The sequence below is a fragment of the Oratosquilla oratoria genome, chromosome 36, assembly GCF_046742065.1.
Source record: "Oratosquilla oratoria isolate Oo_2021 chromosome 36, ASM4674206v1, whole genome shotgun sequence".
Lineage (NCBI taxonomy): Eukaryota > Metazoa > Arthropoda > Malacostraca > Stomatopoda > Squillidae > Oratosquilla > Oratosquilla oratoria.
Genome location: NC_134812.1, coordinates 32680935 through 32707559, shown reverse-complemented (window position 1 = coordinate 32707559; position 26625 = coordinate 32680935). Strand labels below are relative to the sequence as shown.

Here is a 26625-nt window from a genome sequence, read left to right as displayed (position 1 = left end):
CCTCCTCCTCATCCTTCATCTCCCTTTCTGTCCTTTCTCCACCTTCCTTCACCTCTTTTTTCTCCTCCTCCTCCTCCTCTTCATTTTCCTCCCACTCCTCCTCCATCTCCTTTTCCTCCTTCTCCTCCACCTCCTGTTCCTCCCCCTCCTCGTCCCTCGTCTTCTCTTGCGCCTTCTTTGTCATAACCTTCCATTTGGTAGATCGTCAAGACTCCTTCAAGGAGCCCAGAACTGCGTCGAAAGTGTCTGGGAATTAACAGAAGGACCTCCTCTCGGGTCTGAAGCAGCTTCGGCGGCGGCGAAGAGCAGAAAGAGGAACATTGCCAACAACCAAACGTGAATACGAAACGAGGGGTGGTCTTGTGTGAACGAAGTATTACTAGTGTAAAGCGGTTGCAAGGATGTGTGCCTTTGTGTACATGAGTACACGCACGCGCGAACATACAAAACACAACACACGCACACATTCACTCATTCTATGGAGCAATCACTGTAGTTTTTCGGTCCATAACAAGACCTGTGTGCATCGTAATCATACATTTTTCTCTCCAACTGATAGTCAACAGCTTTGTGAGGCTCTTATCACTTGGTCAAATTACGTTGGCAGTATCTCAAGTCTTAATTGATAAGGGAAGAGTTTCTTATATGAATAAAATCGCCTGGAGGCAACCAAAACGAAATTTATAATAATGCTCACTGTTGTTTATCTTTTTAATGTTTAGAGTGGCTATCTACTCTTTCGTAAATTCTTTTCTTAAATACTTCCTGCCAAGGCAGCGCAATGTAGTCAGATTCGAAGTTTTAAGATTCATTTTAGATAAACACCTAAGCAATATGCTATAAAGCCTGCCAGATGTTTGGTTCGATTATTCACTCATTTCTTCATTTAGCTAATTCTTAGCATGCGACCTGGTTATGGACCAAAAGGTCACCTGTCGGTGTGTTCTTCCTTTGTATAGGCAAAACTGCCCAAATCAAGGTATTTTGTCCCACTAACTCAAGCACGCGACATTTCGTCACAACACGAACCCGGAGTCCCTCCCAAGCATACGACAACTCGCCACTACCCGAACTGTCCGGTAACCCAGTGAACCTGGGGCCAGAGCAATGCTCATCTTCCAGCTGAGTTTTTCCAGCGGGAAACAGTTTCCAGTGATGGAGCAGACTCGGGGGGAAAACTTGTAATAATTCCCCTCTTATCTCCGTTGCCTATTTCCAGAGTTTCAACACAGATACAAATCGAATAGCGCAACACAGGAAATGTAACCCAGACAAGTAGCGAAAAGTTCAAACGTGTCACAAAAGGCAACACTCGTTGCCCTCCTTCCCAGCGCTCATACGGTGATATTCTTAAAAAAAAAACTTTCTTTATATAAATCTTATAAATCCTTGGAAGGGAAAGAATTACTTTTAAGAATACCACCGTATATAAATATTTCTTTATATATATCTTACAAAGACCCTTGGAACGGAAGGAATTATTTTTAAGAATAACACCGATAGTCTCTCTGCTACGAGCTTATCATTACTTTCTGATCCGCCCCTCATACAAACAAAATGAAATATAATCACTCCATTCATTGGAAAAATTTTCCCCAAACACACGGTAAGAACATCCTAAGCTACTGAAGAAGGGCCTTGTACCCGAAATCGCGATCTAGCTATAATGACTACCTACAGTGATGTCGTAAGCTTCCTTTCAGAGGAGAACAAGTTTATAGTAAGGCATGTGGAAAAAAAAAAAAATAATAATAATAATAATAAAAATAATTAAATAAATAAAGAATACCGACCGAGCCCAAAATACGAGAACCTGTCTCCGAGTAGGTAGGTAGTTTTAGGATTCCAGTAATGATAAGCCATACACTATAACCAATTACCCATATTGAGAGAGAGAGGGGGACGGATAGATTGAGAAAGAGTGAACAAACACCATTTCCTCTGGACACACGAGGTAAAGTGTTTGGTAAACACATAGGGTTACCCTTGACCGGATATCTTATCTCTCGTCTGACTGAGACTGGAGGGCTGATGTCAACCCACGCCGGGGTCGTTACCAGTGGCGTCGTTTCGCTTTATTCTCCTTTACCTATCACTTCTTTCTGTCACTGTCAATGTGATAATAAGAAATGTTTTATATATACATACATTCATGTATATATATACACCCTTACACACACACACTATATATATATATATATATATATATATATATATATATATATATATATATATATATATATATATATATATATATATATATATATATATATATATTTGGATGATGGAGAACATAAGACACAGGGGAAGGCTCGGAACCCTAAACACTCTAACGTTTCGTTCGCGTAGAACTTCTTCAGAGAGTGTATGTAGAACTGCAATTGAAGTTTATGTACTAAATCTAATTATCTTTTCGGACACTTGGGAAAGGTCGCTTTTCTGGCGTGTTTTAGAATTAAAATACTAGTTTCTTTAGCTAAATTGATAAACCCTCCTCGATGATTCGATGAATTATTAGTTGAATCATCGAGGAGGGTTTATCAATTTAGCTAAAGAAACTAGTATTTTAATTCTAAAACACGCCAGAAAAACGACCTTTCCCAAGTGTCCGAAAAGATAATTAGATTTAGTACATAAACTTCAATTGCAGTTCTACATACACTCTCTGAAGAAGTTCTACGCGAACGAAACGTTAGAGTGTTTAGGGTTCCGAGCCTTCCCCTGTGTCTATGTTCTCCATCATCCAAATAATTTGTCTAAAATACTTATCAATATATATATATATATATACATATATATATATATATACATATATATATATATATATACATATATATATATATACATATATATATTTATATACATATATATATTTATATACATATATATATATACACACATATATATATATACATATACATATATATACATATGTATATACATATATATATATATATATATACAAACATACATGTATACACACAGACAACGGCGGCCCGGGTTCGAATCCCGCCCAGAGCTGAAGTTATCTCAGTATCGCTACGCTGCGAGTCGTTACTCCAACTCTTGTGGGCGGGGAGATGGGGTGTATGTGCATGTATAGTCACAGCATTATCCATAGATCGGTCATATATGAGCTCTGAGCTCTCTTCCGGTAGGGAAATAGCGGTCGATCACGATTCCAACATGTGATCGAAGACCATGGTGAATATCTCTCTCTCTCTCTCTCTCTCTCTCTCACACACACACACACACACACACACACACACACACATATATATATATATATATATATATATATTTATATATATATATATATATTGGATGAATGGTTTAGACAGATGAGAGTGTAGGTGGAGGAAGAAAAGGCGAACGATGGGCCGTAACTTCTTTATTGCTTATACGTTTCGACCGACCCGCTCTTCTTCAGTAAGCTTACTGAAGAAGACCGAGTCTGTCGAAACGTATGAGCAATAAACGAGTTCCGGCCCATCTTCGCCTTTTCTTCCTCCACCCACACCCACACCCACACCCACACCCACACCCACCCACACACATATATATATATATATATATATATATATATATATATATATATAAATATATATATGCAAGAAGAACCACTGTGGAAAATAAAACAATAGACGGTAAGATTTTTCGTGTTATATCTTCATACTAAGTACTTTGTCGGATGTAATACACGAAAAATCTCACCAGGTACTGTTTAGTTTTATACAGTGGTTGTTCTTGCATACACACACGTACGTACACACACACACACACACACACATACATATATATATATATATATATATATATATATATATATATATATATATACATAAAGAGAGAAGGTGTGTATTTTATCAAATAATCATCACTTCTATTCTTGTGGACAATATCCCACCCAAGAGATCTAAGAAGGACTGTAGAAAGGAAGGGAGGATACTAGAAGATAAAAATGATAAACATTGCTTTTTGAGTATAGAGTAGTCTTCGATTATATGTGCTACGTGTGTCACTAATGTTTCTAAAATAATTATAGCATAGAACTTGCAGTCAGTAGCTCATACGGGGGGGGGGGGCTGTGTGTGTGTGGCTGTGTGTGTGTGTGGCTGCGTGTGTGTGTGGCTGTGTGTGTGTGTGGCTGTGTGTGTGTGTGGCTGTGTGTGTGTGTGTGGCTGTGTGTGTGTGTGTGGCTGTGTGTGTGTGTGTGTGTGTGTGTGTGTGTGTGTGTGTGTGTGTGTGTGTGTGTGTGTGTGTGCGGCTATGTGTGGGTGTGACCTTCCCACTTGCACTCCCTCGTCGATTTCCCTCAGTTTCGGAACATTTGACTAAAGACTCGACACAAACGGAGACTTGATGACGTCATTACATCAGATGACCTGTTTGACCCAAGTACGAGAAAGGTCACTGCCTTATGTGAGCGGAACAACACTCCTTGACAAGTGTAAATATATAGTGTTATGGCAAGTGTTTTTGGCTCCTACGAACAGAGTTCACGCCGCATTTTTGGCGACTAAAGCTTCCGCTAATACTGCAAGCCACTACCCCCTTCAACAACGTGACGAGTACGAGGTACAACAGCATTATACGTAGATCGAACTATGTGAACTCAAAGCTCTAATCCAAATGGGTAATAGTTGTCGATCAGGAGTCAAGCACGTGATCCATGAGCCTTGTTGGTTTTCACACACAAACAAGAGGTCTAATCTAAAGTGAAATAATAAATGCAGAAAAAACAGAGGGGTTGGTTTAGTTACTAGTTAAATCACTAGTTCATTTTTGTTTAACTTTGTAGCAACAAAATACTAATATGAACAGATGAAGTTAACAAAGATGCCATTCGCGAAAAGATGTCAAAGTAATGCAAGATATTTGTAACACATTTTTACTTCTAATCTTTGCAACAAACCATCTAGACAATGTCGAAAAAGAACCTCATATTAAATGTAAACATGTATTTTTGTACGTAGGTATACTTGTATGCATATGTATGGAAGTGTGTATGTACCTGTGGAAAAATGGCCATATTGAATATAAGTATGTATGTATATATTTATTTTTGCTTGTATGTACTTAAACGTCATATACGGATTTGGATCCGTGTTCACAGGATTCTATCTTTATATAATTGATCAAAATCTACCATAATTTCATTTACGTTGTCAGTCTTCTACTATGCTCCACAAATATAAACTTCTACAGTACGTGGAAAACTGTTTCCTAACAGACACCAATACATCTTCTTTGTTTGCTATATCCTCTTGACTTTCGTTCATCCCATACTAACAAAACCTCTATGTCAGTTTTCTCTATTCCTTTGTGAGTTCTGAAGATAACTATTTATCAAAATAACTCTGCTCAGATTTTCAACTCATCGTTTCATATCCTCATCAATATAATGAAATACATCAGTATTATAATGTCTCTACTGTTATTGTTTTATATCTCCTGGGGATAAAACATGTTTTATTGAGGATTAGAAACAATTTATCTTTTTTGTTTTTGTGATTATTTCATTACTTCTTGATTGTCTCTTTTTCTATAATTTTTTTTCCAAAATATTACACTTCTTTGAAGTGAATTTCATCTTTAGGTATTTGGGGTCACATGTGGCAGGAAAGGGAGGAGTGGAGGTGGAGGTAAATTGTAGATTGAGAGAAGGAAGTAAATGCCTTGGGGGATTAAAAAGTGTCATGAGAAATAGGCATCTGGGAATGGATGCAGAGATTATATGAAGGGGTAGTTGTGCCAACGGCACTGTATGGGGCACAGACTTGGAATTTAAAAGAGACGAAGAGGAAAAAAATAATGTGTTTGAGTTTAAATGTATGTGAAGTATGGTAGGGGTTACAAGGTTGTATGGTGAGAAACGAGGTGACGAGGACAGCAGGGGTGGGAAAAGAGATGGAAGATAGGGCTGATGTAAGAATATTAGAATGGTTTGGTCACATGGAAAGAACGAGAGAAGAATGATTAGTAAAAGTGGTGTGGAAGGCAGAGGTGGATGGAGTGAACTTGAGGGGGCGACCAAGAATGAGACGGATGTGATGAAGGGGGCGTTGAGCAAGAGGGGAATGTCTGTGCTGTAAGGGAGTAGGTAGATGGAATGAGTGGAGAATGGCTGTGTATAGATGATACTGTGATGCAAGGAAGAGGGGTTGGGGGGTTATGTGTGAATTATATTTTGACCCAGGCCGAAGGGATTTCTCCCCATCTTCTTTTTTTATGCATGAGGGGACGGAGAGGGTATGTCGCAGATTAAGTGAAGCGGCCTTGCCGTAGATGTACTGCGTCTTACTACATTACTTCTGACCTAGGGCAGTGGGCAGGATACAGGGATGACCCGTCATCCACGAGGAGCTAAGATGATATCGGGGGAAGGGTGGTGGATGGGAATGGAATGCATGACAGTGAAATAGGTGTGAGTAGATAAGTGCCTTTGACTTGGCTTCCTCCCGTATAAGGGGGAAAAAGCCCTTGGTATATAGATAGAATATATGTATGTACAATATGTGCGATGTACACAACAAAAACGTGCATGTACACGTAGAGACATGATCCGACGTTTTCCGATTCTTACCGAGTTACATCGACTGTGACATCATCACTTCAACTCGCGTCTCTTGCCGTCGCCTGTGTTAGATGGAGGGTGACAGGGAAACCCCACATAGACGGACTTAAGCCCCCCACCCTCCCCCATCTCCTATCAGTACTCTCTTGCCCCCATGGAGTGCTCATCTCCCCCCTCCCCCCGACCACGACCCTACAACCACTTATGAACGTTCCCGTAAAAGGTGCATACTACTGTGAATTTCATTTCCCCCGCAATTTGGTGGTCGTGTCAATGGCGTGGTTACTCTCATTGTGGCCTACAAACATGAAAAATAAGTACATAACGAATAAATTAATTAATACATAAATATATAGATACAGAATAAAAAGAAAAATAAATAAAATTAATAAATAAATAACCAGAACAGCAGCGGTACCAAAATCAAGTTAAAGTTGGGCCTTATAAGAAAGAATTCTTGCGACACTCGTCATCCAGAGTTCACGTCAGGAGGCGCTTAGCTGCGACCAATGACGTCACCTTTGCTCTATGTCCTCGAGATTCGAACGTAGGATGTTTGCCCTGTGTGTGATTCACCATGGTCTTGGATCACGTGTTGGACTCGTCATCGACAGCTATTTCTCTACCGGAAGAGTGCTCAGAGCTCGTTTATGACCGATCTATGGGTAATGCTGTGAATTTACACGCACACACACACACACACACACACACTCCCGACTCCCCGCCCACGAGAGATGGAGTAACTCGCAGCGCAGCGGTACTGAAATTATTTCAGCCCTGGGCGGGATTCGAACCCGGACCGCCGTAGAGGCATCCGGGAACTACCTCCGTGCCATAGAGTATGTGCGTGTGTGTTAGTAGTATACCTTGTCTTTACATTTTATTAGGAAGCTTATGTAGAACCTATAACCATAATGGAGACATTGCATCATAAAAAAGTACGTGTGGTGTAAAAAATTCACACGAACGTACACATGTACACACACACATTACCCTTTTACTACCGCCGTACAAAGAACAAATACAAAGGATAAAAATGATATAACAAATACAAAACAAACAATAAGAAAAAAGGGGAAACCATAAAAGAGAAGAAGAAAAAGAAGAAGAGAGAAAGAGAGAGAATGGAAAATAGTATAAATTAAAAATTGAACAAATGACACCTGGGCAACTGCTGCTGTCGTGCTCCTTGTTTACGAATAAATATGAATAGGTATGCGTAAATAACCACTAGGAAAAAGTAAACTAACGAAGCAGAGCGCTTTCGTGTAATTACATCTTCAGTGCTACGTGGTAGCTGTGGCCAAGATAACCAGAATAACAAGGAACACGAACAAACGTATGTACAAGAAATTATCACTTAACATTTGGTGGTGAATAAGACTAATGTTTCCTAAGTATGCGACTTTTATCATTATGTGATTAAATTAATTTAAATTCAAAATATATAGTGAATTACTGTGATGTGTACGGGTGTGCGGGTGTGGGAGGCTGGACTATGTTTTAATTGGTACAGACCTTTCTCTAGTTTGCGGGGAAGTTTCAAGGTTCAAGATGCACTATTCGATTCACGAATAGACTAATTAACAATAACTTGATTCCAGATATGTCTGAACTTGACACTTTTAACTTCTTAAGAGAGAAGACTGAAGACTGAATTTTACTCTATTGCTGGCTATAAGAAAACCTCGGAATGATATAGGTTCCTCCTACAACTTATTATGATTGGTTAAGATTCTCTCTGTATACCACAAATGACCAATGGGAACACGAGAGCATATGACACGAGAAGGGCCCAGCGTGCGGTGCGTCATGCCCATCGCGCGATGCGATGACGAAAACTAGTATCGACTAATATCACTGTCTAGTATCAACCTCTAGTAGCGACTAGTGGTGATGGTGTTGGTGGTGTCGTCAAATCAATCACCACACTACACCCGAGCGCTGCAGGCAGGCATAGTTCGCTTCTCGAGTTAGTAATTCAATCAGACCTCTCCACCTGTTCGCTCACGCATACCTAACAAGCCTGCAGTGGTTCCTGACCTTTGGGAGGGCAAATTACCCCCAAACCATCCCACCCCCACCCCATGGATTTTGTCTTAATTTGATCTTAAATTTATTATTATTATTATTATAATTATTATTTTTAATATATTTACTTTTAGGACGGGATGGGAGTTAACACAGGGGCGCAGAAATTTTATTTTAATCTAATATTCCGTCTTGTTCAATTGGGTCAACGACCACGAAAATAAATAAATAAATACGTAAGATGGAAACTATAATAAAACCTAAATGGAAGAAAAGGTCGACAACGACCCAATTACTCCTCTGTCATTAAACGAAGAAATAAAAATAAGTTTGGCCAATCGAGATTTAATGATGCATACTATGAAAAATTGGAAAAAGAAATATCCATGATGCTCAAATTGGGTAACTTCCCTTTTCTGTCTCCCATCCACAATCATGTTAAACATATGTATACACACACACATGTGTGTGTATAAAACTACATCAACATAAGTAAAACAAATCTTTGTCAGATAAAAAAGTAAAATACACATCAATCAATTCAGGCTTGACCTTTCCCCCACTTCCATGATTCACACTGAGACGCGAGCGTCGCATCATCAGTTTCGAAATTTCGTCATGCCTTCCTCCTCTCCATCCCCACCGCAGACTCGCGATCAAGATTTCGTGAAAACAGGAACCAACGTGGTGGTTCTGTAAGGACGAGCGTCTGAGAGGATCGCCTCCCTAGTGTTCACTTCCAAAGTTGACTATTAACTTCACATCGATCCGGAGGTAACAGGTCTCAAAGGGCCGGTACCTAGTCTCCGGTCTGGAGCCAGCTCTCTCTCTCTCTCTCTCTCAGTATTCATTTTCCATCTTTTTTGTCACACAAAGAGAACCGACAATCTATGGTATCTGTTGCTGTTTGAGTCTTTGTTCCCTCTTTTCTTATCTAGAAAATTGTTCTTCAATTCTTAATCAACGACGGCGACTGGACTTGTAACAAGTTGCATGTCTGCTTATAACAAGACGATTTTATTTGGGCTATCGAAGCACCCCGTAACACACACACACGAACTTAAGGCTGTTTAATCGATGATGACAAAGGCCAGGATCTTACGAACATTTGGTAACACACACACACAAGCATATAAATACACTTTACATGTAAAGTCGTTTCTCCACTTACGAACTTTCAAACATAGAAACGAAGCCTCATGCCTACATGATCAGTTTGAAAGGTAAGGATTCCAACATTATTTTTGTGTTATGTATCAATAGTATCAAACAAATACACTTTAAATGTACAGTCGCTTCTCCACTTACGAACTTTCAAACATACGAACGAAGCCTCATGCCTACATGATCAGTTTGAAAGGTAAGGATTCCAACATTATTTTTGTGTTATGTAAGAAAACATGTACTGACTTTATACCATACTTATGCAAGCAGATTTGAGTGCCTTTGAAATGATGTTGAATAATAACTTACGAACATTTCCGAGTTAGGAACGGCCGTTCGAAACCTAACTCGTTCGTAAATTGGAAATTGTCGACGAGCTACAGTGTATTACAAAGGAGGCTCGACGAGTTACAGTGCATTACAAAGGCGGAGCATGCCGACAGGAGACCTTTTGGTCCATAACTAGGTCGGATGCGAAAAAATAATTATAATGATAAATAAATAAAAATTATAATATAAATAATAATAAATAAATGCATAGGTATAGTTAAATAATAAACAAACAGGTAAATAGTAAATAATAATAAATGAACATCAAGCAAATAATAATAAACTGACAAATAATAACAAACAAATAATGATATAACAACTCGTTTTACGTGCGCGTCACCCCAGATATTCTGCCTAGCGCCAGACGATTTTATTAAGCGGGGATGGGGGTTGGGAGTAGTGAGCAGGGACGAAATGGGATATTGATCGTCCTGGCACGGGATGACTGTAGCGCAGACGCAATGGCTCTCACAAAATTGGGGGGAGGCCTTTACATGGTTCCACCAAGGGGAGAGGGCGAGGAAGACAGAGTGAGACAGACAAACAGACAGAGAGGGACGGTGGTAGCACGCAGTGGCCACGAAGGATAAATAAATAAATAAAGAACACGACAAATCAACTGCGTAAACAAACAAGAAAAAATATACAAGTAACTGAGAACCCGAACACTACCAATAGCTCTACTATGTGGAACGTCGTCACCAAGGGTTGTTTACAGAATAAACTCGTTGCAAAGAAAGATGTGTTCACTTGATCAATGCAAGTTTTTGTTCTTCGCTGGGTACGATTACATTCGGAGCTTTGGTCACACGAACGAGCGAGTCTTCGATTTTGTTGATGATACGAAAGCGTTGTGTTGGTTATAACGGTTGTCGAAAACTAGTCAAATACCTACACTAGTCATTACCCTACAATTCACGTTAAACTAGGAATTATTTGGGGGTATGTATGTTTCGAATAGCAACGTGTAACGTTTACGAATATTAAAAGATTCTTGTTCAAACATGAACAATCGTTTGTGGATACAATAACTTGAGTTGAAAGAAGCTTCGAGTATATTAAGATCATGTTTTTTCAAACTCGTTTCTTTAATATTTGATGTGACACACTAATATCATATATAAACAAGTGCAAAATTTCGTACTGTGATGGCATTCTAGTTTCTTTTCTTGTGGAAATGACAATTATGACCCATCATTAGCATTTTGAACCTCGCATTAAAAAACATCAACAACAAATCATCATTACAACAGCACCAAAACACGTATTCAATCATGCAATATAGTTCTGAATAAACAAATTCTACGAGCTCTGATGCTTCTGCCTTTGTTGGTTTCTAACTCCAGACTTTGCCACCAGATGGCACGCTTACAGCGCTGTCGCTTTGTTTGGGGGATTTCATGCAATATCGCGTGATTCACCATGGTCTAGGATCACGTGTTGGACTCGTGATCGACAGCTATTTTCCCTCCCTGAGGAGAGCTCATATATGACCGATCTATGGGTAATGCTGTGACCTTACACACACGCACACATACACACACAACTCCCCTCCCACGAAAGCTGGAGTAACGACTCGCAGCGCAGACACTGAAATTATTTCAGCCCTGAGCGGAATTCAAACCTGGACCGCCGTATTGCCATCCTGGAACTCTACCACTGCGCCAGTAGAGGTTGTCTGTTGCCGATCTGTCTGTCTCGTGTCTGTATCGGCAACATTGACGAAACTTTCGTACGTGTGACCATAAACATATCCACCAATGACTTACTTCACTCGTCCGAAGAAAAATGTTTACCAAAAGGCGAGTGAATTGGGCTCCGTATCCATAAGGAAACGTGATATTTTTTATTATTATTTCGCTCAGGCTAAGGGCAAAGATTCTTTTTAGTTTAAGAGGTCACTTCTGGACTTTACTGAAGAGAGAGAAATTCTTCAAGTATTATGTTCTGGTGCTTTTATTCAGCTTTACGATGGCCTTGGGGTTGGGTGTTACAAACACACACACACACACACACACACACACACAAATATATATATATATATATATATATATATATATATATATATATGTATTCTAGCTCCCACCAGACGATTTTATTCGACAGCAGGAAAACCTTGTAGACCCCATCTTGAGGACAGCATGTATTTACTTCACATTTTAAGGAACTTTAGTGACACCTAAACAGACCTGAGCCACTTAGCATTTTTATGGTTAGAAAATTCTTAAATAGGCAAAAATATAAAAGCATAAATATAATAGAAATAAAAATGTAAAAAATAAATTAATAAAATAACCAAAGAATCAAACAAATGAAAAAAAAGTGTTAAAATGTGAACAGTTTATCACTGCAACTGTGGCGCACTGGCTTCCATCCTGCTTTGCACTTCATGGCCCCGGGGGGACTGGAGGGGGAGGGGGAGGGAGAAGGGGAGGAGAGGGAAATTGGGGAAGGGGGGACTAGAGGGGAGGGAATAGTAAAGGGAAGGGGGGACTAAAGAGGGAGGGGGAAGGTCTGGGAGGATGGGGAAGCAGAGGCGAGGGGAATTGGGGAGGGAATAGTAAGGAAAAGGGAGGGAATAGTAAAGGAAAGGGAGGGAAATTGGGGAGGGAATAGTAAGGGAAAGGGAGGGAAATTGGGGAGGGAATAGTAAGGAAAAGGGAGGGAATAGTAAAGGAAAGGGAGGGAAATTGGGGAGGGAATAGTAAGGGAAAGGGAGGGGAAAGTGAAAGGAGGGGGAAGAGAAACAGGAGGGGTACAAGGGGAAGGGGAAGGGGAGGAGTATTGGAAAGGGGAAAGGGAGGGGGAAGGGAAAAGAAAGAGAAACAGAAGGAGTACAAGGGAAAATGGGAAAGGGAGGCACTGGTTGGGGGAAAGGAAAGGGGAAAAGGAGGGAAGGGGAAAGGGAAGGCGAGGGGAGAAGGGAAAGAGAGTGATTAAAGGAAGACTTGCATTTTGTATTTTTTTGTTTACTCACACATTCATTTATTCATTTTCTTCAAGGATCACCCAAACCTCAGTCTCCTGTGTGCAACCACCTTCACTCGGTTTAATATAGACCTAAGACACATTTGATTTGATTAATGTCAAACCAGTTTCGATTATTCCTTCTGCGATGCATTTTATATATTCCTTTGAAAAAGCATACCTGCGAAACTAGTCAGGAATAAACTCAAGACTAAGACTTGTTTGATTCTTTTGTGTGTGTGCGTGTGACACATTGTGATAAAATTTAATTTTGTTGAATTAAATTAATGAAGGTAGACTTCTGGCGATGAATGTGCAGCTTAACATGATCTAGAAACAAATCCTAATTCAAAAAAATTGTTCTAAGGTCAAACGAATCCACCATGTTACAAGAAATATGCTTCGTGTGAAATATGCTTTGTAGGATCACACTAGGCACGTTACCGTCAACTTTTGAAGTCATTGTCTTGACCTCAAATCGACCAACACCTCAAACAGCAGCGTCTTTGTACCCAAAAATAAATAAATAAAAATAGAATAAAATAAATAAATAAATAAAAATAAATTCTGTAACAAGAATAAGATCGATTATTTTGTCTGTCGGCAAATGATTTTATTCTGATATTTGGGAGAAAACGGAGGAAGATGAAGGGAATTAATTGTGGAAAGCTTCTGTACTTAAATGTATATTTGTACTAATTCTGTCTATCCCCATGCATTTCGGTATGTATCGAAGGTGTGGGAGGGGGGGGGACTGAAGTGAAAAAATAAAAATGTGCATCTAGATTGTGCCTTCTAATATCGACATAACCTGACTTTTTTTGTCTAACAATAGGTGATTTTATGTAGCAATGGTGGAGGGACAAGTTAGAGAAATACAGACCAGAAGAAAAGAGATGAACCAAGTTGCAAACTGCATGATGCAACATGGAGGGGGCTAAGGGGAGGGAGAGGGGGAAAAGGGAGGAGGAGGGGGGAGGAGGAAGAGGAAGAGGAGGAGGAGGGAGGGAGGCTGGATGGAGGGCGTGGCCTCTTGCTGCACCGTAGCCAACTATCGATCTAGACTATTGGACGCTGCAACTGCCCCAAGACAAAAAGGAGAGGTTAGGGGATAAGACTATCGACCTTAAGTACCCGCACTGATAGGGCTATTTTTGTGATGCACAAGCACGTGCACAACCTGGATCTTCACTGCAGTCACGGACGTGATTCTATACATAAAAAATTGCAGCTTTTTCCTCTGCACATATACACATACATCTACACATGTACACACACACACACAGATACACACACACACACACACACACACACACACACACACACACACATTAGATCCAATACATGATGATGGACTATCACCAAGAAAATAGAGTTATTCTATATCCAGCGTATCAAGCGAGTTGAACCAAGACTGCTGTTCGAGTCTGACATAGCTAAAGTTTGACTAAAAGAAGACTGCCGACAGGCCCTGCTGTGTGATCAGAGTATTAACGAGTTCAAGACTAAAAATGCCGCCAAGAGGAATAAAAGGCAGGGTCATGTTGTGTAATTAACACAGTGCCAAGACGAAATACATACACACATAAATGCATATACTAGCTCCTGCATGCTTGTACATACATACATGCATAAGCATACGAAATAAAAAAATACAGTTAGGTCAACACACACACACACAAAGTAACATTGGCGCAAATATACACACGCATACAGACACTCGCACGCTTGTATATACATACATGCACAAGCACACGAAATGAAATAAAAACACATTTAGGTCAAAACACACACACACACACACACACACACACACACACACACAAAGTAACAATGGCGCACATATACTCATGCATATAGACACGCACATGCATATATACTTTTTTTCTTGAAATGCAAAAGCCTTGAGAAAACTAATTACACGGTTATGGTTAATAGCAGAAACACTAGCCGCCGCCATTGGCAAATACTCCAGCCGCCCCCCAACCATGCCAAGAAATAAATGTACATAATTAAATACTGTCGCGCCAAAAGCTGTGACACCCATGCTGTATTCATCACTGTGCAAATATATTTTTTTTTTGTTATGTATTTGATATAGCCTATAGAAACAATATTATACTGACGAGTAAATTTTTTTAGTGTTGTATGTAAAATATATTCAGCTACAAACGGTACATTTGTAATGTGGAATACCACTTTTGACAACGATTATGTGTTCTTATTTCTAAATTTTTTCATAATTTTACTCGAAAGTAAAGTAATACAAATTTCAATTACCCCAAAAGAAAAAATTAACTTGATCATAGAAAAGTCATGGTTACAGATGCATATTTTGCGTTACACAAACAATATTAGAAATGCTAGTACTCCAATAATTACGAAAAGTCTGACATGAAAAAAGTAACAATAATAATAATTATAATAATAAAGTAAAATAATCATTATTTCTATGGAAACCCATCCCACCTAAAATACTGGTTTCACCTCCCGGTTACTGTACTGTACTTGAGGCTGGCATTAACCAGCGCTTCTGTCCTTATGAATGATGGCTGACGCCAAGCGATTTTATTCAGCCCAGAGGACGCCGCCGTAGCGACGGGGTTGGGTTAGGTCAAATCCTCTCGCCGTTGCCTTGGCGCGCTGTCGTCAGCTTAAAAATGTCGATCTTTTGATGAGTCAGTTGCCAGATGTATACATCTTCCCTCGAGTAAAATAATAATAATAATAGTAAGAGTAATAATAAACAAAATAAAAAAAAATATTTTTCTAGTAAAAAAGAATAATAAATGTAATAAATTAATTTGTAAAAAAAAAAAAAAAAAAAAAAAAAAATATATATATATATATATATATATATATATATATACATATTGCTGGTGTAGTGGTACCAGCTTGGCATGCTGATTAAGTGGTCCTGAGTTCGGTCCCCACTTAGGGCTGAAAAAGCATCACGGCTCTGAAAGTTGGTACCCCCTTTCCTTGGGCAAGGAATTGTGTGTGTGTGTGTGTGTGTGTGTGTGTGCGCGTGTGTGTTATTTGAATAATCCAAGCGCAGAGGGCAAAGGTGACGGCTTCGGCCGCAGCTATGCGTGGGGTCCTTACTTTCTATAATCCAAAAAACGAGAGAGAGAGAGAAGCAGAAAACACAACTTCAATTTTTTTTATGGTTATTTGTTGTAAGGCGGACCCCGTCCTGAAGAAGACAGCTCTCGATCGGGATCCCCTACTCAGGCTGGAAGCTCCCCCCACCACACACAGACACTAAGCAACGCAAACCCGCTTGTCCTCATCAATCAGATGTTGTCGGACGATCATAATATTTAGCTGAGTTAACCCTCTTCCCGCAGCGTTGGACAAAAGAAAAAGAAAGAAAGAACAAAAAAAAATAAAAAAAATAAATAAAATAAATAAATAAAATAAATAAAATAAATAAAAATAAATAAAAGAAAATTAATAAATAAAAATAATAAAATAAATAAAATAAAAAATAAAACAAAATAAAATAGATAAAATAAATAAATAAATAAATAAAAAATAAATAAAAAATAAAATAAGTAAATAAATAAAAATAGATAAAAGAAAATGAATAAATAAAATAACATAAAAAATAAAACAAAATAAGATAAAATAAATAAATAGATACAAAATAAATAAAAAATAAAATAAGTAAATAAATAAAAATAAATAAAATAAAATTAATAAATAAAATGAAAAATAAAAAAATAAAATAGATAAAAAAAAAAAAACAGCCGTAGACTTATTTCGTATCAGCTCTTCTATCCATGGGAACAATAAATAGCTGAAGAGGGGGCTGGGGGGGGGAGGGTCAAAAGTGGCCTAGGAGAGTGTTAATGTGGGTAGTAGTAATGTGGGATAATGGATGTTAAATGTTATTTTTTTTTTATTAGAAAAGAGTACTGCGAGACTCTGGTCCGTACGGATCCCAATAAACCCTAGAATATTCTCTATATAAAATTTATATAGTCAATACTTTCATACAGAACAATAGGGACTGTCCGGAGCAAGGACTATACTGCCCTTTACTTTACTGCTTCATCAGTAATCTTAATCTACTTAACTGTCCAACTAGTTAGCTTAAGTGAAGGTTTCATGTATACTATTAACCCACCCCTCGTTATCGAAGGGGGGGGGGTGCCACTGAAATGAATAAAATCGCTTGGCGCCAGCCACGACAAAAAACGAAAGGAAAATGAATTTGAGGATTTAACATCTAGACACTCGATTGGCACTGCGACACTCAAACGTTAGTATAGCCCAGTGTTTCTCAACCAAGGTTCCCCGGAACCCTAAGGTTCCGCAAAAGGTCCCTAAGGGTTCCGCGAGAACAAGTGAAGTGAGCTAATGCACTTTTGATTTTTTCTATTTAATTTCATATACATAATATAATTAAACACGCACGACATATTCTTGGTTATTATAATAATGTAATATAGACAGCATCCTATCTAACCTATCATTACGATGAAAATAAAATGAGCTAGATATGGTATACGTGTTGTTTTTTTTTGTTGTTGTTTTTTTTTCGCAGGGGTTCCTTGAGACATGCAAATTACTTTAAAGGTTACGTAAGGATAAAAAGGTTGAGACACGCTGGTCTATCCACACGTAGTTTCCTCCACACCGGATCCTCGTCACCTTCTATCGAGCGATACACCTGCTACACCCACCTTCCACTCACTCACTCCAACCCTCCACTTCCCCTTTCAACCATTTCCCCTCTTCCACCACCAGGGTTGCACATCCCCTCGCCCTCTGACGGACCCCTTACCTCCCCTCTCCTTGTGATCTTCACACCATGAGGGACACCCTCCCCCTCCCCTCCCCCAACCTCAGCCACAGTGCCACAGAGTACAGGCACTGGCGAAGCTCACTGCTAAATGTTATTCGCGAATGCACAGTGCACTGATGTACAATGAGAAATCGAGCGGCCAGGTGATTGGATGGATGGTCCTCAGTGAAGTTCTCGAAGAGCATTGTGCATCTGCGAGTTACTAGTGTAAAACCCATATATATGTATATATATATACACATATATATATATATATATATATATATATATATTTTGCAGTAATTCACAAGGCACACGTGAAAATAATATGCAGAAAAAACCACTGGGAAATAAGAAGCTTAGTCCGAACGTTTTCGTCTATTTAAGACATTATCAAGGAATACACAGTTACAGAGACAAAGGTGGATATATATACATAAAGTAGAAGACAAGCTAGGAACATGGGAAGGACACACAAGATGCTTCACAATCAGTGTTTTTTTTCTGCATATATATATATATATATATATATATATATATATATATATATATATATATATATATATATTCTGGGCAGAAAATTATTGATTAGGCAAAGTATGAATGAGTTAACTATTTAATTAAATCAGATTTATAACGGAATTTTGGCAAACCTATGACGTGAGATTCAATAGAGATATGGTAGAACGAATGGTGGTACATCAATTATTCATTTTCTACTTACCTATATCTAATTCTATCGTTTTCTATGTACTTATTATTAATTTCTACTGATTTCTATATTTCTATGTTTATTTTCCCACCAATTCAAAGGAGGAATGGTGGTGTGCACATTAGGGGAGGAGGAGGAGGAAGAAGAGGAAGGTGGAGGAGGTAGAGGAAGAGGTGGAATAGGAGAAAGAATAGATGAGGAAGAAAATGTGGGAGAAAAGGAAGTGGAGTGAAGTATGGAGGAGAAAGAAGAGAAGTTGGAGAAGGAGGGAGGAAAAGGAAAACGAAGAGAAACAGGAAGAAGAGGAAATAGAGGAGGGGAAGGGGGGAAGGAGAAAGACGAGGAGAGCCACGGGAGGTGGTGGTGGAGGAGGAGGAGTAGGAGGGAAAGGAGGAGGAGTAGGAGGGGAAGGGGTAGGAGGAGGAGGAGGAGGAGGAGGAGGAGGAGGAGGAGGAGGAGGAGGAGGAGGAGGAGGAGGAGGAGGAGGAGGGGGCGGGGAAGGAGAAAGACGAGGAGAGCCGTGGGTATATTTCATCGACTGCTATTCTTTGAGACAATATTCCGCCGAAACGGTGGTGTTAAATAAAGAGGTGATGTAACAGAAGAATATTGATCGACATTTTTTTTGTAGCGAAATAAGAGAAGGCTGAAAGGGAGGAAGACGGAGAGGAGGAAGAGGAATAAGAGAGGGGGTTGAGGAGTCACTGTTGTCCCAAAGCGTCGGTTATGTTCGTGAGAAAAGGGTTATGGATAGGTTTGGTAGACTTTCCATGGTTTGTTGAATGCTCCTTCAATCATATTTGCTCCCGTCCCCCCTAGTTGTAGAATGTTCCTTCCAGCATTTTCTCCACGAGATGAGTACTGCGAAGCGAATAATGGGGTAGAGATCGAATACAAGCGATGATATGGAAGCATCGAAAGGCACCGGCGCTGCATCCCGAGCTGCTTTGTCGGCTCGTTTGCTGTCGGGAATGCCGACATGAAATGACACCCAAAGCAAGAACAGATTTGAAGCGAATGAAATTTGTGGATGGACAAGTGGGTGGCCTGAATAATGAGTGTAGAGTTTTGATGACGTTACGTGAGTCAGAGATGATTATGAAGTCTGATGAAAGAGAATTGCAAATAAGATGTAAGGCGGCGAGAATAACAAAGAGGTCGGCGGTAATGATTGAAGCGGGCAGCTGGATCCTGTGTCTGCATAACCTACTCCACAGTCAGGGTAGGAGCAGTCTATGCACACGTGAATGGCACGAGGATTAGAGGATTAACCCATTAAACTCCGATGACAAGATGTCTTGTCATTTGGTCAAATAAAACAAAAAATCATAAAACACCAAAATGTTTGATCAAACACCAGAAAAACATGACGTCAGTCCTCGCTTCGCTCGCGAGCGAAGCGAGGATTGACGTCATATTTTTCTGGTGTTTGATCAAACATTTTGGTGTTTTATGATTTTTTGTTTAATTTGACCAAATGACAAGACATCTTGTCATCGGAGTTGAATGGGTTAAGCGAAACTCTTGTAGGACGCTATCTGATGAGTTTTCGATAATGTAGCCAAGACAAAGCAAAGTGTTGAGGGTGGGGGTAGCAACTGGGGAACTGGAAGAAAGCTGCTACTTATTTCTAGTGGATATACCAATTCTACCAAGCCGATTAGACTTGGTACATTGTGGACGGATCGAAACCTCGAAGAGTTTAAAGGCCAGATATTGTGATGTGAAAGCTCTTGATACGATATTTTATTGAAATCAAAGAACGATAATTGTTTAAAAAATGGTATCTGATTTCTCCATATAAACTTCTGAAGTATTGTGAAAAGGACCTATATGCGTAGGTCGAGAAATAAGCTGGTCCTCCATAATCAATTTTGCTTTGTACGAGGGCTTGGTATATTCGAAACGAATCTCGTATTGGCACTCAACCTCTGTGAGAAGGGATTTTGAAGTCACAGGTTTGAAGTCAGGAAGTATCTGTTTTATTTGAGAGATCCATGAAACACCAGAGTCGAGGGTCACACCAAGACCTAGTCTGGAGCAGTGGTTCCCAACCGGTGTGCCGCGGCACCAAAGAGTGCCGTGAGATCAACTGAGGGTGCCGCCAAAATTCAGGGCAAAAATAATTTTCATATTACAGACTCTCTCTGTCATCCATTTTTGTTCATTAAAGCAGCATCAGTGTAAAGATGAGTATTTTCATATTATCCAGGGACAAAATTTTGTTACACTGATGTTGAATCAACAAAATACTGACAAACTAGAATTTAGATTTTCTAATAAGGGTGCCGGGCTTGGCAAGGGTGTCTCAAGCCAGAAAAGGTTGGGAACCACTGGTCTACAGAAATGAACGATGACTAATTCTGAAGGGGAATATTGAATTCCGTTGTCTTCAACCCGTCAAGCTCGTTGTAGAAGACGGTTGATGTGAGCAAGGTGGGTTCCGTAAGATGGCGGTAATTCCAAGGGGGGAAATGTTTTGCAGACTCACCGATGTCTAAGTTATAGAGAAAGACGCTTCGTGCAGAGACTCCTTATTGGGTAAGTGAGGAAGAAAAAGACGTCCTTACACGCACCCAAAAGGCTTGGTGGGATAAAAATAGAGACTTAAAACATGGCTAAGGCTCCGCATATCTCTAAACATAAGAACATAAAAATGAAGGAGACTGCAAGAGACCATAAGGCCTACACTAGGCATTTCCATGTCCATTACCACCCGTCATCCCCATCCATAAAGTTGTTTAACCGTTTCTTAAAACATCTGACAGTTTCGGCGCTCACTACATGGTTACTAAGTCTATTTCATTCGTTGACCACCCTAGTAGTAAACCAATTCTTTCCTGTTTCCTTCTTAAATCTAAATTTGTCCAATTTCAGTCCATTGCTGCGAGTCCTGTCCTGTTTTTTAATATGATGACCTTCTTTGCGTCACCCTTGTTAAACCCTTTAATCCACTTGAACACCTCTATTAGATCACCCCGCACTCTGGGTCTTTCCAGAGAGTGTAAGTTAAGGTGCCTAAGCCTCTCTTCGTAAGGTAAATTTCTGAGCCCATGCATCATTTTAGTAATTCTCCTCTGTACTGATTCTAGTGAATTGATGTTCATTCTATAAGACGGAGACCAAAACTGTACCGCATAGTCAAGGATGGGTCTAACGCTAGTTTGATAATTACCTCTGCACTTCTATTCGTAACCGTACTAGCAATGAAACCTAATGCTCTGTTAGCTTTATCCCTGGCGCAAATGCAATGTTTCCTAGATTTAAGGTCAGGACTCACTAGAACTCCCAAGTCTCGCACTCAGTTTAACACGCTGCACTTTGAGATATTGAAGTCCATTTGCCATTTCACCGACCATGTGAACAATTTGTTAAGATCATCCTGCAGAATCTCGGCGTCGTCTCCTGACCTAATTAGGCGTCCTATTTTAGTGTCGTCCGCAAACTTACTAACATCACTATTAACCCCATTGTCCAAGTCATTTATGTACATAATGAACAATAAGGGACCCAAAACCGAGCCCTGGGGAACTCCACTAGAAACACTCCCCCATTTGGATTTTACACTATTTATGGTGACCCGCTGTTTTCTGTCACCGATCCAAGCTATTCATTCTAACAATTTTCCTCCAATGCCATGGGCTTTGATTTTATTTAGTGGTCTGGTGGGGCACCTTGTCGAACACTTTGCTAAAGTCAAGGTAAATAGCATCGTTACTATCATTGTTATCTGACGCCTTATAAAGAAAGAAACACAGGATCAACAATTATCAGGAACTCATCAACCTTTTTTGGAATCTGAAGATTTTAGCGACATGGAGATTGTTGACAAATATGGTGTTAATTGTTGTTTCAGCTTGCACCAAAACGTTTATGAGGCTGCAGCCAGCACGTAGGCATGGAGGAATTATACTGTAGTGTTCAATTTGTCAGAATAGTCGGAGACTTTTTTTTTTCTTTACGAATTTACCAAGGCAATTTGTGAGAACAAATGTGCGATGGTTATTTACGGAATTCCCATCTTTACACGGTCTGGAATAAGAGATTATGATGTATTCTGCCTAAATGGTGAGAAAGATACCTTCTACCCATATTCGGTTTAGACTTAGCATAATGAATACTTCCGTCTATCTATACCAAGGGCTTTTTCCCTTTATAAGGGAAGTAGGCAAGTCAAAAAGCACGCACCCACTCCCATCCACCATTCTTTGTTTTCTTCCCGTCTTAGCTCCTTGTGGATGAAGGGTCATCCCTGACTCCCGCCCACTGCCCTGGGCCAGAAGCAATGGACAGTATATCCAAAGCAAGACCGTATCTATATACATATATGATACTGCCGTATCACATAAAATGAATGTTGTTTTGGTCTGGGACCATTGCTCTTCAGTTTGAGTATAAAGTGCGAAACTGACTCTGTGACCATTCGATTTTAGTGATGTAGGGTGTGAAGTCATGTGGTGAATGGTATTTGTGGATCGTCTTCCGAGACAGGACTTCGGGTTTGCCGTTTGTATGGTTAGAGGTCGATGATACTGTTTTTGCCAGTGTCTTCGCCACTTAAAGGGTTGGGGCGAGTTGTTTGCTGGCTTCAAGGATGGGGAGAGAGTATGGAAGTGATTTGTTTGATATTTTCTGGATCCTTTTCAATACTTTAGAGACGAGGTCCTTGAGGTGATCGATATGTAGGTTTGCCAAAGAGGATCGATGTGCTTGATGCTTCACTTGACGATCATGAGCTTGTGCATTTTTGAAGAGGAAGTTCTCTTGGGGACGGCGAAAGGCTCTCTCTCTTTTTTATAAGCCGTGGTGCAACCCGTGCTCTATCAGGGAATTAAGCATCAAGATATAGATGGTGAATTCACTGGGATGAAAAGAAGTGATGTTAAAAGTGATCTACGAGTATATGGTAGATAGCTATTGAGTCGACTACAGAAAATTTCTCTACTGTTTCATGGGTCGACTGAATGTTGGGGAAGCGGGGTTGGGTATCGTCGTCAGGGATCTTTCGATGAGTTTGTGACGTGTTAGTGGTGAAGGGCTCGTCTTTTCATACTGAGGTAAGAGACTCGGATTTGACGGATAACGAGCGTGCTAGGGAGTTATGTGGTTCTGGTTTGTTCTCTATGGGGAAGTTTCTGTGGATTTTGAAAACAGGATTCTTGTTGGGTTAGGTGCGTATTTCGGCTTGTATCCCAAGCTCAGAGATGTTGCGAGTCCTATTGGATGGGAAGTATAAGCATCTGAAGCGTATGAGATGAGGTTACTTTGTTATTACGTTTGATATGGCGAGGACACAAAAGTGAGGTTTTTCTATGTGTTGTGTAATGTGTTGCAGCGTATCAGGTGGGGAGTCTGTTCTCTTTACTGAAGGAAAAAGGGAGAATTATCGGTTGCACTGTGGATGTGGATAAGGGGAGATTTCGTAATGGAAGGACGCAACGAGCTAGTGAGGGCTGACACCAGTGTGATCATCATCGTGGAAAGACCACCCACGATCACGGGAATTGGTGTCTGCGGGAGGGGAAGTTCGGTCTGTAGGACAACGAGAGGACCGCTACGTATAAAAGTGGCTAATGCCAATCACCGTTATTCTGAGGTTAGGAGGTATGGAGAGGGATAAATGCTGACTTTGACGAGAATTCTTTCGGCATCTCGGTCCTACTCTCAACCAATTTACCAACAAAGTTGGGAAGAAAGAGTTGCAGCTTTAGTAGTAGAGACGGGAAGAATAATATGAGAGGTACACTAGTATGTGATGTGGTGTGAGAGAAGAAAAGGAAGGGGATTTTATTCTTGTGAAAAGTATGTATAAATGTTTACATTTAAGTATGATAGTACTCGTGTGATCTATGACTGCAAAGATGAACATAATTATTTCATTTTCACGTATCAGACATAGTGACCCTGAAATGAAATGTATATATAGAAATTTATCTTGTAAACAGAAGCATTTGTGCCGTAGGGAGGACTGGAGAGAATGGGATTTGTACTGTGCTCCTGGCTACGCTAGGATATAATTAAACTAAACAAGGTCAGAAGGAAGAACGAAAATTCGTGCAGATAGTAATCATCAGTTCTACTAGCAAGGTCAAGAGATGTTACAGTGTAGGATTTTTGATCAGTTGAGAGGTTGCTTGTAATGTAGTAAATTCAATAGTGTATCAGATAGAATAGTTTGGATTGTGATTAGGCTGTGCAAAAAGATTAACTCTAAAAATAGTTTGGGCTTATGCACCACCTTCATAGTTCAGACGATGAAACTTAGTTCTATCATGGTGTCAGTCAAATGATAAAGGAAAAATATATTGGTAGTAGGAGACATCTATACCAATATAGCTAAAAACGTGCTGTATTATTGATATTTCTTGAAATTTCCACTGGGTGAGAGAAATGACAGTGGCGATGAGAACTAACTACTCTTATTTGCAGAGAAATGCATTAGAACAATATATATACTTTCATCCAAAAACGTGTCGGTAATGTGGACTTGGACTTCGCGTTAGCAATGTTACTGTTATCAATAAAGATTATATAAGAATAGACTACGGACTGATAGGTTGCACAAGTATACAAGGAGAAAATAAGTCTTGTAAAGATGAAGGTTAGCAAGGAATTTCAGAAGAAAAAATCGAAAAAATTAGGAAGACAAGGTATGCAATGCAATTCATTGAACAATATTAGGGAATTATAAGGGAAAGTATTAAGAAAAATAATAAGGAAATAATCCAAAGTAACAATAAATATAAAAATCGTTGCCTCGATTTTTATTAACTGGAAACCCGTAGCCCCACAATGGTTGGCATCTATCCTCTGGCCCTCTCATAGATCTCTATGAGAAGAAACTTTAGATTGCTCTACTGTTTAGTGTGGAACTGTTTCTATGTCCACGAGTTGAAAGCAAAGGGAGGGGAAATCTCAGCTCTCCATATGTGAAAAAGTGGAAGAAATTCAGCTAGTTGACGGGGACCAAGTACCAGCCCCGTGGGGTGCACCTCTCAATGGAAGTAACGGAGGATGGCTTTTGAAAAAGTGGAGTAAAAAGTCGATTCGCTCTCCCGTCCATCTTGCAGGACCACGGCAAGCAGGTATCCCTCACTTGTTACAAAAAGTGAACTAAGGTATACATACATCAATAGATGATGGAATAATCTCAAAATTACCTTCCCATTCCCACGTAGTGGGAATTGAGAAACCCCTGGTAAGGCAGGCAGCAATGTATAAAAACCAATAAGGATGAAATAGAGATCTTACCTATCCAAGCCTATCATAAAAACAGAGATCAGAGAAGAGAAAGAGAAACACGGATCATATAGAGGAAACTATTCGGAAAGGTAAAAACGCAGACTAGCTTTGGGGAAGCAGCATTTTCCCCCTAATATAGTAATGAATACACTAAGAAATGCTAGGACAATGTTAAAAAAAAAAATACCAAGACCTTTATTCCTCAGACACCAGTTCAGTCAGTAAATTGATTTATATGCGGTCATGGTGCACAAGTTACAAATAACGTTCGCTCGTAAGAGTACGGAATAGAAAAGCACCTGGTGAAGATGGCAGATCGATAAATCTTTCGAAAGACGCTGGAACAAAGGTTCACATAAGCCATGCATTAAGTTAAGGTGGGGTGAGCGGGCCAAGAGGGTGAGTAAGGAGACAGGGATGGGGGAGTTTGAATGTAATTGGTGCCTCATCCTTGGCACGGTGTCATCCAATCCTTACCTTTTCCACTTGAGGCGACTAACGCCAATGCAGGTGGTGCCCCAATCGGGTATGTGGCACAGACTTCAAATACGAAAAAAACGGAGTGGATGATGATTGTGTGTGGTCAGAGGGGTGGTGGTAGTGGTGTTGGTTATAGTGGTCTGGTATTGTGACGGTGTGGAATAGAGTAAGTCTGCTTTGGGGGATTGATGTACAGGTTCCGAATCTACTGAACAGGTTTTGATCCAATTCAAGGAGATTTGATCCTTCTTAAGTTTGTCAGCATGTCATACATGTCTTGTTTCATCAACGATTCTTTTCCTGGGAAACGTAGTTTTCTGATTATGATTC

General features: G+C 39.8%; 2 protein-coding genes across 2 annotated transcripts in view; one reads left to right on the top strand and one right to left on the bottom strand.

Moving 5' to 3' along the window:
• The window catches only part of LOC143019213 (uncharacterized), a 275380-nt gene that overhangs the window by 121006 nt on the left and 127749 nt on the right, over positions 1–26625 (top strand). The window lies entirely within an intron of this gene.
• LOC143018938 (uncharacterized) overlaps positions 1–26625 on the bottom strand; it is a 157782-nt gene that overhangs the window by 106718 nt on the left and 24439 nt on the right. The window lies entirely within an intron of this gene.